Here is a 14,039-nt window from a genome sequence, read left to right as displayed (position 1 = left end):
AAAATGCTGCTGAAGAACTGACTCATGAAATATTTCAGGGGTGCAATTGGCAATATGGCAAAAAGAATACTTAAAATATGCAATCTCTTTGAGGCAATAATTCTAGTTCAAGAAATTTACTTGAAGAACATAACCAGAGATGTGAGAAGATGTGTGTGTGTGAAGAATGTTTACAATAACTTTACATCTCTGGTTAAAGAAAATAGAGTGCTCACTTTAGCAGCACATATACAGATAATCTTTGATTTATGGTGGTTTATCTTGTGGTTTTCCAACTGTACAATAACTTAAAAGTGATAAACATTTAGTAGACACCATACTTATTTCACCATCCCTAAAGTAGCCAGCCATTTCTTTCAGTCATCTGCATATTTCAACATAATACTTTCTACTTACGATGGGTTTATTGGAAAGTAACTCTATTGTAAGCCAAGGAGCATTTGTACTAAAATTATAATGATAGAATATTAACATGGTCCCTGCACAAAGATGACATGAAAATTTGTGAAGCTTTCCATATTTTTCAACCCAAAGAGTTCATCAAGACAAGTAATAATCAAATTATTAAAAATAAAAGACAATTTTGAGAGCAGCAAGAGATAAGAAGTGCATTTCATACAATGGTATTTTAATACCACTATCAGTGGACTTCTCAGTAGAGCCCTTGCAAGGCAGGAAAGAGTGGGATGAAATATTCAAAACCTGTCAGCAAACCTGTCAACCAAGAATACCTGGCAAAGCATTCTTTTGGAAATGAGGGAGACAATGGTAGCATCTTAGAAAATAAGATGTTTACAAGATGTGCACAATAGCAAAACCAGGATTTTGACATTTGTACAGTAAAGATACAGAAAATTTCCATCACCAGAAAGATCCCTTGTGTTGTCCACGTTCCCATCTACTCCTCTCCCCTCTTCCATTCCCTACCCCTGGCCACTACTAACCTGTTATTTATGTTTATAATTATGTCATTTTAAGAACATTATATAAGAAGAATCATATAATGTCTAATCTTTAGGGACTGGCTTTTTTCAGTCAGCATAACTCCCTGAAGATTCATATAATTTTCTGCATGTATCAATAGTTCATTTCTTGTATTGCTGAGGTAGTCCATGTTATGGATGTATCAGTTTGTTTAACCATATGCCCATTGAAGTATGGCTGAATATTTTTCAGGTCTTCTGGTTCTGGTGAATAAAGTTGCTACAAACATTAAAAAAAGAAAAAAGAAATGAGGAAAAAATAAAAACATTCTCAGGTAAACAAAAGTTAAGGGAGTTTATCACCATTAGGCCTGCCTTACAGGAATTGCTAAAGTGAGTTCTTTAAACTGAAACAAAAAGCTTCTAATAAATAACATAAAAGTTATAAATGCACGAACCCAGTGGTCTAAGTAATACAGAGCAATAATCAGAATGCTCTAGGACTATAATGTTAGTATATAAAATAATTTTATTCTTAGTACAGGGGTAAAGGACAAAAACATTAATAACTACTGTTGAAATAAATTGTTGAGGAATACATACTATAAAAAAGATGTAATTCAGACATTAAAAATGAAAATTATGTGTGTGGGGGAAGTAAAAGTGTAGATTTGTTGTATGCAAAATTTGCTCACTCTTAGCTTGAAATAGACTGTTATAAGTAGAAGATATTCTATGTAAGCCTCATGGTAAACAAAAACCAAAAAAGTCTATTGGAGACACACAGAAAAATAAAAAAGGTTCAAAACTACAACTACAGAAATTTATGAAACCACAAAGGAAGACAGCAAGAAAGGAAGAAACAAAGTATCTCCACAAACCCAGAAAACAATTAACAAAATTGTGAACAGTAATTCTTTACTATTGGCAGTAGTGAGTCCTTACCTATCAACAAGTACCTTGAATGTAAATTGATTAAATTCTCCAATAAAAGGACATACAGTAAATGAATGTATAAAAAAAAATAAGACCCAACTATATACTACCTACGAGAGGCTTACCTCACTTTTTAGGATACACATAGACTGAAAATGAAGGATTGAAAAAATATTCTATGCAAATAAAAAACAAATAATGCAGGGATAGTAATACTTAGCAAAAAATTAAAGAGGAAAACTACTTCCAAACTTTATTTATTTATATTTATTTATTTATTTTAAGACAGAGTTTCGCTCCCATTGCCTAGGCTGGAATGCAATGGCATGATCTCGGCTCACTGCAACCTCTGCCTCCCGGGTTCAAGTAATTCTCCTGCCTCAGTCTCCTGAGTATCTGGGATTACAGGCATGTGCCACCATGCTTGGCTAATTTTGTATTTTTAGTAGAGGCGGGGTTTCTCCATGTTGGTCAGGCTGATCTCAAACCCAAAATTTTTTTTAATAAGGCCAGCATCACTCTGATACCAAAGCCAAACAACGATATAAAAGGAAAGAAAACTACAGGCCAATATCCTTGATGAATATAGACACAACAATTCTCAACAAATTAGTAGCAAGCCAAACTCAGCATCACAAAGGATCACTTATCATGATCAAGTGAGATTTATTTCTGGGATGCAAGGATGGTTTAGCATTCACAAATCAATAAATGTGATACACTACATTAACAGATTGAAGGACAAAAAGTTATATAATCACCTCATTAGACACAGAAAAAAAATTTGACAAAATTCAACATCCTTTCATGACAAAAACACTCAGAAAATTAGGTATAAAAGGAAAGTTTTTCAACACAATAAAGGCCATATATAATAAGCCCACAGCTAACATTATACTCAATGATGAAAAATTGAAACCCTTTTCTCTAATAACTGCAACAAGACAAAAATTCCACCTCTTGCTACTTCTATTGAGCATTGTATTGGAAGTCCTGCTTAGAGCAATAAGCCAGAAGAAAGAAATAAAAGGCATCTAAATAAAAAAGAATTAAAACCATTGCTACTTGCTGATGGAATGATCTTATATACAGAAAAAGCTAAAGTCTATAACCGAAAACTGTTATAACTAATAACAAATTTGGTAAAGTTGCAGGATACAAAATTAACACACAAAAATCAGTAACATTTCACTACACTAAAAATGAACTTTCCCAAAAAGCAATCAAGAGAACAATCACATTTACAATAGGTACAAAAAAATTAAATACTTAGGAATAAATGTAACCAAGGAGATGAAAGACCTGTACATTGAAAACTATAAAACATTAATGAAAGAAATAAATGAAGACAAAAATAAATTCAAAGATAGCCCATGCTTATGGATTGGAAGAATTAATATTAAAATGTTCACACCATCCAATGCAATCTATAGATTTAAATGTAATCCTTACCAAAATTCCAATGTCATTTTTCATAGATATAGAAAAAACAATTTTAAAATTCATATGGATCCAAAAAAATCTCAAATAGCCACAGCAATCATAAGCAAAAAGAACAAAGCTGGAGGCATCACATCACCTGATTTCAAGCAATGCTACAAAGTGATGGTAATTAAAACAGCATGGTGCTGGTACAAAAATAGACACATTGACCAGTGAAAACAGAATGAAGGGCCCAGAAATGAACCCATACAACTACAGTCAATTCATTTTTGACAAAGGTACAAAGAATATGCAAAGGGAAGAGGACAGTCTCTTCGATAAATGATGTTGGGAAAAGTGGACATTCATATGTAAAAAAATGAAAGTGGACCTTTACCTCACACCATATATGAAAATAAGCTCAGAATGTTTCAAAGACTTAAGCATAAGGCCTGAAACCGTAGAACTATGAGAAGAAAACAGGAGAAAAATTATTCAACATTGGTCTGGGCAAAGATTTTTTAGATTTGACTTCAAAAGCACAGACAACAAAAACAAAAACAGACAAATGAGAATAAAAACCTTCTGTGTGGCAAAGAAAAAAAATTGATAGAGTTGAAAGATAACCTATGGACAGAAATAAAATATTAGCAAGTCATACATGTGGTAAGGGATTAATATTCAAAATATATAAAGAATTCAATCTATAGAAAGAAAACAATCTGATTAAGGGCAAGCAATCTGAATAGACATTTCTCAAAAGACAGCATACAAATGGCTAACAGATATATGAAAAAAGTCTGTGACATGACTAATCATTAGGGAGATGCAAGTTAAAACCACAATGAGATATCACCTTACACCTGTTAGAATGGCTATTTTCAAAAATATGAAAAATAAGTGTTGGTGAGAATGTGGAGAAAAGAGAAACCTTGTACACTGTTGGTGGGAATGTAAATTGGTAGAGCTATTATGGAAAACAGTTTGGAGGCTCCTCAAAAAACTAAAAATGCAATCATCATATAATCCAATAATCTAAATTCTGGGTATTTATTCAAAAGATTTGAAATCGGTATGTTGAAGAGATATCTGTGCTCCCACATTGATTGCAGCACTATTTGCAATATTCAATTTATGAAATCAACCTTAGTGTCCATCAGTGGATGAATGGATAAAGAAAATGTGGTATAAAACACAATGTAATATTATTCAGCCTTAAAAAAGGGGAGAAATTCAGTCAATTGTAATATGAATCAACTTGGAGAGCATTATGCTAAGTAAAATAAGCCCAACACAGGAAAGCAAATACTATATGTTTTATATGTGGAACCTAAAATAATCAAACTCATAGAAACAGAGAGTAGAGTGGTGGTTACCAGAGGCTGGTGGATGGGGGAAATGTGGAGATAGTCAAAGGGTATGAAATCTCAGTTAGATAAGAAGAATGTTTGATTTCCTTTTTGAGATATATTGCATAACATGGTGAATATTGCTAATACTTGAAAACTGTATATTTCAGTCACTAAGAGAATACATTTCAAGTGACCTCATCATAAAAAATGTTCATTTGAGGTGATGAATATGTTGATTAGCTTAATTCAATCATGTCACGTTGTTTTAAAAATCATAACACTACTTTGTACCCCTTAAATATATACAACTATAGTTTATCAATATATAATTAAAATAAAATAAGAAAACCCAGGGGAAAAATGGGACTTGAGATACAGACCATTTATGCTACAATAAGTTTTATAAAATTCTAACTTTTTTCTTTAAGACAAAAATTAAAAACAAATGAGACTATAAGTTTCCTCAAAAAAAGAAAAATAGAAACACCTTTTATAGCCCAAACAATGGAACTAATCAAATAATTTATAGTAAATTTTTTTTAAATGAGATCAAAGGTGTCATAATATAATCAATCATGTGGATCAATTTATTTGACTACATATTAGTTGAGAAGGGCAGTCTGCCATGGCCCTAAGCATTCATGCACATCTTTGCTCAGTGTGTCAAGTTACAGGGCCTAATCTCCTCTAGCCTGATGCTGTTTCTGCAGATAGACTCAAACACAGTTAAGTAGGTCAAGGCAACCAAAACATACCCATGTGACTGCTCAGGAGGGGCTTGTTTATTGCATACTATAAAAGGTACTGAGCCCTTAGCCCTGGGTTCCAGCCCAACCAGGCCATTGCATCATCCCATGATATTTAGGGTAAGGAGAACTAGCACTAACTTACTGATGCTTCTGCTGTCGCTGTGCTGTGAGTAATGACCTGTCTTGCTCTGATCCAATGAGTAGTACAGTTTACTTTCAGCGCCTCTGCTACGAAGGTTGAGGTTTTTTCCCTAACCAATTCCTTGCTTTTCACCTGCCAGTTTGTGTTGCTTCACTTCTTTGTGTTTGGTTTGTACTCTTTTAACATAGAGCAATAAGAATATATACCTCCTAGTTATTTTAAGGATTAAAATATTACATGTAAAGAAATTAGAACACTGCCTGACACATAAAAGTGTCCAATAACTATTTAGCAATCACCGTCATTGTTGTCAACATCATCCCCATCATCATCATTAGAATCATGCAGTACAAGCATATTTAGTAATTTCTAGAAAATATGGTGTCCTTGCTACTAAAACAGCAAGTTATAAAATGCTGAGAACCGATAGGAAAAATGTAAGTAATTGTTAAATCTGAATAGAGGGTATACTGGAGTTCCTTGTACCAAAATTGAAAACTATATGAAAGTTTAAAATTATATCAACATAAAAAGTTACCTTAAAAATAGTGAGTACAGTAAATACCAATCTGAATTTATTTATATACCTCTATATTAAATACATAATATACTTGCATGTGTGTATACACAAATATAGGCACACTCATAAACACACATCTTAATAGATAAAAATAAATAGGCTGTCTCATCAGTCAAGAGCAACCACATTTGATGTGAGTTAGAATAATTTTCTTTTTTTGTGTTTTTTCAATATTTTCCAAATTTTAAAATACATATAAATTGTTAAAATAGAAGAAGTAGACATTTAAAAAGAAAATTAAAAACTCTTTTTATGGAAAGTTTTACGTAAACAATGGTTTCAAAATACAGCCCCTATGTTTTTATATTTAAATGAAGAAATACAAATCAGACATTTCAAATAATGTTCATTATTTGAAGAAGTTGGAAAAGTAGACACTCAGAAACTCATGATGTTTAAGACTAAATAAATGTGTTATTGTGTATGAAGTTTTGGGTTTCAACTTTGTTTGAACTCCGGAAGTTTACCACACTCTCAGTTTTAAATAATCATGTAGCTAAAGGAGATTGTGACTTGTGTATCGACTTCCAGGCTTCACTTGATTAGATAAGGATATGTTCAAGGTGCTTGGGCAACTTTAATTACAAATTAACACACTGATCAGAAGAAAAGATTTGGCATTAAATGGGAAGAACAGAACAGATGAAATTCCAGTAGGGCCTGCTAAAAACAAAAGGAGAATAAAAGAATCATCAGGAGTGAGGAAAAAAGAATAAAGCCTCAGCTGGCAGAATCCCAACAAGCAAATTTAGGTTCCAAAGGAGTCCTCGTAGCCTGGTTCAGTTTTCTGATCCACAGCACAGACCATACTGAGCTCCCTGAAGTGAGAATAATCTCCTTCATGAAAACTTTGCTGAAAGTTTGTATTCTCTTCAAATGAGAAGGCTAATAAAGATGACTTCCATTCTCCCCAGTAGTGCAGAAACTACTAACAATAACATTTCTGCAGAAAAATTCATTTTCTCCATTAAATAATAAAAGCACATTCTAGCATATGAATATATCTGAGCACTTTTAACTATTGGACAATTTTCCATATTCATCTATTCCTCTGCTCTTGGGTATAACAACTAAATAAATATTTAACAGAACTTAAGAGAGTAAATTTGTTCCTAAAGGAAAAAAAGTATTAAATACAAAAGTAATTAACAGGAAAAATTTTGCCTAAATAGAGTGACAGATGAAAAAGTAAGCATTTTCTTTAATCTGAATGTTCCAAGCAGATTTCAGGATTGAGTCAGAACAGGATAAATCTATTACTGCAAATGCATTCACTACAAGTAATTAAATATCAAAATCACCATAAGCAGGAAGTAAAATTCCTCATTCCTCATAACAATAAGTGCCCAAGTAGGTGGTACTAAGGTCAGTTACTTCAGAAATTCAATCTAGAGAGGACTCCACATGACTTCTCTGCTCTACTCACGGACACAGGTTAATTGCTACCTTTTCAAGCAACATATCCCCAGAATGATGTTCGAAGACTGGCAGGATCAACTTGCTGTCTCAGGTCCCTTTTCCAGAAAGCATCCAGCATGTATTCTATTACCACTCAGTGACCAAGGTTTTATCCCACTTGCATATCTAAACCAATAACTGCAAAGGGAGAAGGAATTGTATAACTGGCTTAGAAAAATAGTCATTCAATCCCTGGGATGCTCAATAATGGCCAAAATGAAGGTTCTGCTTACCAGTAAGAAGGGGTATGGCTGTGGGGTAGGCAGCCAGCACTGTCTGCCCCAGGAGAGCTCCAGAGGAGAGTGTAAGACAAAAGCCAAATTCTTTGCCATCCTTTATGAGTCCTATGTTCCTTCTCTGCAGCTTTATCTGCTGCTTTCTGAATAGGCCAAGCACTTAAGTTGATCTTATCTTTGAAATTTCAGTCCCTTCATCCTTTATTGAATTTTTCACCTCTTTCTTCTTATTTTTATCTTTCAAAGCCTAGTTCAAAGGCAGCCTCATCTACTTCCCCATAATGGGGTGCATCCCTCCTTTTTCTAGCCTGCTATGGTTTAGAACTTCTCTATTTGGCACTTTTGCTTTCCTGCTTTATATCAGTCATATCATAAGTCTCTCACCACAGTGGAGTGAAAGCTCCTTGAAAACAGAAATGGTGTCACATTATTCTCTTATGTGTGATTCCAGTGTTTTTAATGTAAAAGGTATTTAATAAACAGCGAGAGAATTCATCTAAAAAGTCATCTTTCTGAAGTCACTCAGTAAAATTCCACACCAAGACCCTGATGCTGTCATCCTCAATTTTTTTAAGAATGGGTAAAAAGAGAAATCACCTTCAAACTACTTTAAGAGTAAAGTCAAATTAGCTGCAAAGATCTATTGCATCTTTTGGTTATCTATTTTAGAGAAATCCATTTACATTTTTAAAAACACCCAGTAGAATCATAATATTAGTCTATGTCATGGAATTTTTGGAATGCTTTTGCTGACAGTGAAAAAGAATGCTCTTATATGACTCATCAGGTTCTACTCTGGCTCTGCTTTCTTCTACTTATCAAGTTTTATTAAGTTTTTATCTTCTTTGAGTTTATTGTAACAATTTTCCCCTCATTTAATAATATAACTTTCAAAATAAGTACCAGTTAAGTCAAATATTGTGAGGTCAGAGAAATTATATAAAACAAAAACATCTCTCTAATGAAGTGAGAATCCTAGTTTAAAAGATTTCTGGAAAGGAGACAAACATTTAGACCAGGTCAAAGGAAGTTACCTGATTACAAAAGTTAAACATGACTCTAAATGTTTTATACTACATCTAGAACCCCTTTCAATTTTACTACGTAATAGAGATAAATCTAGACTCTTTCTAGCCTTTTTGTGGAATCTTTGAACTTATGAATCTTAATAGGAAACTGAGTATGCCTTCCCTATAGAAGTCAAAAAAGCCAGATGCTCAAGATCGGAAGCCCCTTCCAGTTAGGGTGTGGGTATGTGCCATAGGCCAGCTCATCAGATTCACTGGGCTGGAACTGTGATCAGGCAGCTGGTGATGCACAGGGAATCCATTTCTGGATGGCAGCAGTGGCAATGGTGCCACCACTATACCCAGTGTCCACAGGATTCTTTATGAGCTACTGGGTCCAGGGTCCAGAATGGTCAACACCAGGGTCCTCACAAGACTGGTTCTGGTGGCCTGCCCTGTCTTTATTCCTGCCTGCTTCCCAACCTGTTTCTCTAGTTTTCTCAGAAATTCTACCAGCATCTCAATATCCATTCAAATTCCTGTTATAAGTGAGTCTCTGTTACCTGTGGATAAGAACCATAACCAATATTTTATGTAAATACTTCAAATACAAATGCTCGTGTTTGTGTAGTACTGAGCAATCTTAAACTGCTTTTAAATCACTATTTTTACTTGAAAAGTTCAAAGGTTTTTATTTCTTGTTTCTTATTTATGAGGCTAGGTCAAAAAGTTTTGATGGTATTCTTTGTCTAAAGCGTTTCTATATCCCTTTAAAGGCAGAAGTTCAGAAGTGGATATATAACTCATATGAAATTCTATAAATGCTAAAGATACGGTGATTATCACTGACCTTCAAACATCCCACATAGACCAGATAGGTTAAAGATGTTTTGGGGTGCTTGAAAGGCCAACAGATTTTCTTTTGGTCAGCTTCCAAGCAAGCATGGCATTGCATTTTATATGCATGAATATAATCATGCGCTGCATAACGACACTTTGGTCAATGATGGGCCGCCTGTGCAACCGTTGTCCCATAAGATTGCAATGGAGCTGAAAAATTCTCAATATCTAGTGGACGTCATAGCCATCATAACATCATAATGCAATGCATTACTCATGTGTTTGTGGTGACACTGGTGTAAAACAACCTGCTGCACTGCCAGTCATATAAAAGTGTAACACATACAATGATATACAGTTCATAATACTTGATAATGATAATAAACAACTGTGTTACTGGCTTATGTATTTACTATACTACACTTTTTGTTGTTATTTTAGAGTATACTCCTTCTACTTATGAAATAAAAGTTAACTGTAAACATCCTCAGGCACATCCTTTGGGAGGTGTTCCAGAAGAAGGCATTGTTATCATAGGAGATGACAGCTCTATGCATGTTATTGCTCCTGAAGAACTTCCAGTGGGACAAGATATGAAGGTGGAAGGCAGTGATATTAATGATCCTGACCCTGTGTAGGCCTCAGCTAATGAGCGTGTTTGAGTCTTCATTTTTAACAAAAAGTTTAAAAAGTAAAAAATAGAAAAATAGAAAAAAGTATAGAATAAGGATATACAGAAAGTACTTTTGTACAGCTATACAGTGTGTTTGTGTTTTAAGCCAAGTGTTACTACAGAAGAGTCAAAACATTAAAAAAAAAAGGTTATAAGTTTAAAAAAGTTACAGTAAGCTTAGGTTAATTTATTATTAAAGAAATTTTTTTATAAACTTAGTGTATCCCAAGTGTACAGTGTTTATAAAGTCTACAGGAGTGAACAGTAATATACTAGGCCTTTGTATTAACTCCTATACAGGAGTGATTTTTTTTAATTATTATACTTTAAGTTCTAGGGTACATGTGCACAACATGCAGGTTTGTTACATATGTATACATGTGCCAGGTTGGTGCGCTGCACCCATTAACTCGTCGTTTACATTAGGTATATCTCCTAATGCTATCCCTCACCGCCCCCCCCACCCCACGATAGGCCCCTGTATGTGATGTTCCCCTTCCTGTATCCAAGTGTTCTCATTGTTCAATTCTCACCTATGAGTGAGAACATGCAGTATTTGGTTTTCTGTCCTTGTGATAGTTTGCTGAGAATGATGGTTTCCAGCTTCATCCATGTCCCTGCAAAGGACATGAACTCATCCTTTTTTATGGCTGCATAGTATTCCATAGTGTATATGTGCCATATTTTCTTAATCCAGTCTATCATTGATGGACATTTGGGTTGGTTCCAAGTCTTTGCTATTGTGAATAGTGCCGCAATAAACATACGTGTGCATGTGTCTCTATAGCAGCATGATTTATAATACTTTGGGTATATACCCAGTAATGGGATGGCTGGGTCAAATGGTTTCCTAGTTCAAGATCCTTGAGGAATCGCCACACTGTCTTCCACAATGGTTGAACTAGTTTACAGTCCCACCAACGGTGTAAAAGTGTTCCTATTTCTCCACATCCTCTCCAGCACAGGAGTTCCTTTTTTATCTTTCATACTGTATTTTATTGTACCTTTTCTATGTGTAGATGTTTCTATACACAAATACCACTGTGTTGCAATTGCCTACAGTATTCAGTACAGTAACATGTTGTACAAGCTTGTAGCCTGGGAGCATTAGGCTATGCCATATAGCCTAGGTGCACAGTAGGCTATACAATCTAGGCTTGTGTAAGTATACTCTGTGATGTTCTCAGTACAATGAAATCACCTAATGATGCGTTTCTCAGAACATATCCCCATTGTTAAGCAACACATGACTGTAAATAATGTATTTCAATAATGGGCATGGCACATTATTTTGTTCTAAATATTCTACATATATTTTTTCATGTGGCAGTTTATGTTTTTGTACTAAACGTGCAGTGTGAAGTCTTTATTTTTGAACTTCGGCCTCAAGCACCTCAAAGAACAACAAATATTTGAGAAAATTAGTCTGTTTTTAATTCAACGGAACACTGGAACTTCAAACAGCCTAGCTGTTGCTCTCAGAATAGGAACCTTGCTAATTTGATGGAACTAAGAATTTTGGTACGTCACAATGATACACAAATAAACAATAAATTTCACTTTTCTATCAGAATTATATGAGAAAACAAACTATTAATAGCAATATAAATTCTTATTGTAAAATGATGGTAAGGCCCACAAAAAGACAAAGAGGTTATTGTCCATCTGGACTCTCTCTCAAATCCAGTTGGCTCTGTCTCAGAGGTTGCACTTGCCTTCCTCATCATATTCCACAGCACACCCCTTCAGTCATCTCTCCCCTCCAATGCCTGCTCTGTGTCCTGAGAGGCTGACTTGTGGTTGCAGTTGGCATCTCCTGTGCTCTCTTGCTTGCCAGCTTCATCCAGGCCAATGGAATTCACATGCAGGAGATAAGAGAGCGAGAGGGAAAAGGGGATGTGGTATTTCTGTCTTGTTCCTTCTCTGCTCTTCTTCTGGCCAGCCTCTTAAAATAGCTATTTCCTTCCACAGCTGCAACTCCCACTGGGCAATTCCTCTTCAATGGTTCGCACTTCCACTGGATTCTGATAACTCCATTTCCTTTCCTACTGCCTTTGGTCCAAAGGGTAGGAAAGACTTTTCCATTTGCTCTCTGTGAGTACCTCATCATTACCTGCTTGTTCTTTTAATCTGGGTTCACATCTGAGCAGGTAGTTTCTCAATTAAGTCTCTTCATTTGAACACCCAGGTTATACTCTATTTTCTATCAAAACCCTAACTGCTTACAGGACAAAACTACCTGATATCTTTCATATGAACTGTGGTCTTGTTTTCATCCTTTCAACTCAGGAACCTTACTTGTTAACATATTAGATTCATACGTTAGAGAACATGGTATTAAAACTTCAGGAAGACATGATAAAATCAGAGTGATAATTCATTAAAATACAATAATGAATATTGTTGTAAGGAAGATTGGGAGCCTGAGTCTTCTTGCCAGTTTTTACTTTTTGCATGAGAAACCAACTTTTATAATAAAAATATTCAAAAGTGTGTTTGCTAAGTCTAGATTCAGACTGAGGGGAGTTAATTACATTATTCAAATATTTGTTGACCTCAGCCTAACAAAGCCTGGGACCTCTTCCACTGCCTTTATACTCTCCAGAGATACAGGGTAGAAGACACAGGTAGTCTGTCCCCTGAAAAGTGCCTCACTCTGCACCGCCAAAATTAATCTCACTGACTGTCTTTTACTAAGTTTTTAAGGCAACAAATAAATGTGACCCCTACCCTGACCAATTCCCTTCCACATACACAGCTACGATCAGTGCATTTCTTCTTTAGAAATTTTTTCATTTATATAATCAAATCATGAGTTAAGGGCTACTCAGTCTCAATAAAGTGATTTTTATTCATTCATGCCTTCCACAAATATATGATGAGCATCTTCAGTGCATCTGACAGCTGCTGGGTTTGAGAACATACCCTGAAGAATAAATTCACTCTCTTCCCCATTATGTGGTACTTTCTCATTTTTGATGCCAGAAAGCACACTTATATCCTTCATACCAAGCTCTTTAGGGACACCACATAGTATTCCCCAATTACTGACAATACATTTTTTTCCTGCGTGAATATCAAATAACCTAATCAGTGCCAGAGCGGTACAAAAGAAAGAAAAAGAAAATGTTTACAGAACCATTTTAACATTCTAAATATCCTGAATTTTACCAACTAAATAATGATGTTGGCTAATAATTTAACCAAGTTAAGATTTCTTTTTAATGTATAGTCTCCCATTTAACTATGAAATGTATATGTACTGGTTGCCATTAGAACCCAGAGTTGGTCCAGATCAAATTGTGAACTAGTAAATCTGTCCTCTTCACCTCCAGCTTCATCAAACCATCTATGAAAGAATTGTTTTACTTCATCAGGCTGTGCTTCCATTTGCACATTCACATACACAGCCAGTACCTTGTCTTTCTCTCTGAATTCAGTGGTGTCTTTACTAGCTTACCTGCTTCCCTTGCTCCTCTGTACTGCACACTTCACTCAACAGTAAAAGTGATAACTTAAAAATGTAAACCCGATCAAGTCACTCCCCGGGCTTGAATTCCAGATCTGTCACTTCCTAGCTATGATCTCATCTGTAAATTAATGATGTTCATAGTCCTTCCTTCACAGGATTGTTTTGAATATGCAATGAACATATTCAATGGGGAGGCCGGGTGCGGTGGCTCATGCCTGTAATCCCAGCACTTTGGGTGGCCGAAGCGGG

At 35.1% G+C, this 14,039-nt stretch overlaps 1 pseudogene; it reads left to right on the top strand.

Moving 5' to 3' along the window:
• The first annotated feature begins 426 nt into the window (after window positions 1-426).
• Window positions 427-524, top strand: LOC115935123 (uncharacterized; annotated as a pseudogene).
• Window positions 525-14,039: the final 13,515 nt, after the last annotated feature.

The sequence above is a fragment of the Gorilla gorilla genome, chromosome 5 (genome assembly GCF_029281585.2).
Source record: "Gorilla gorilla gorilla isolate KB3781 chromosome 5, NHGRI_mGorGor1-v2.1_pri, whole genome shotgun sequence".
NCBI classification, from domain to species: Eukaryota; Metazoa; Chordata; class Mammalia; order Primates; family Hominidae; genus Gorilla; species Gorilla gorilla.
This window is presented reverse-complemented; position numbering and strand designations above follow the sequence as displayed.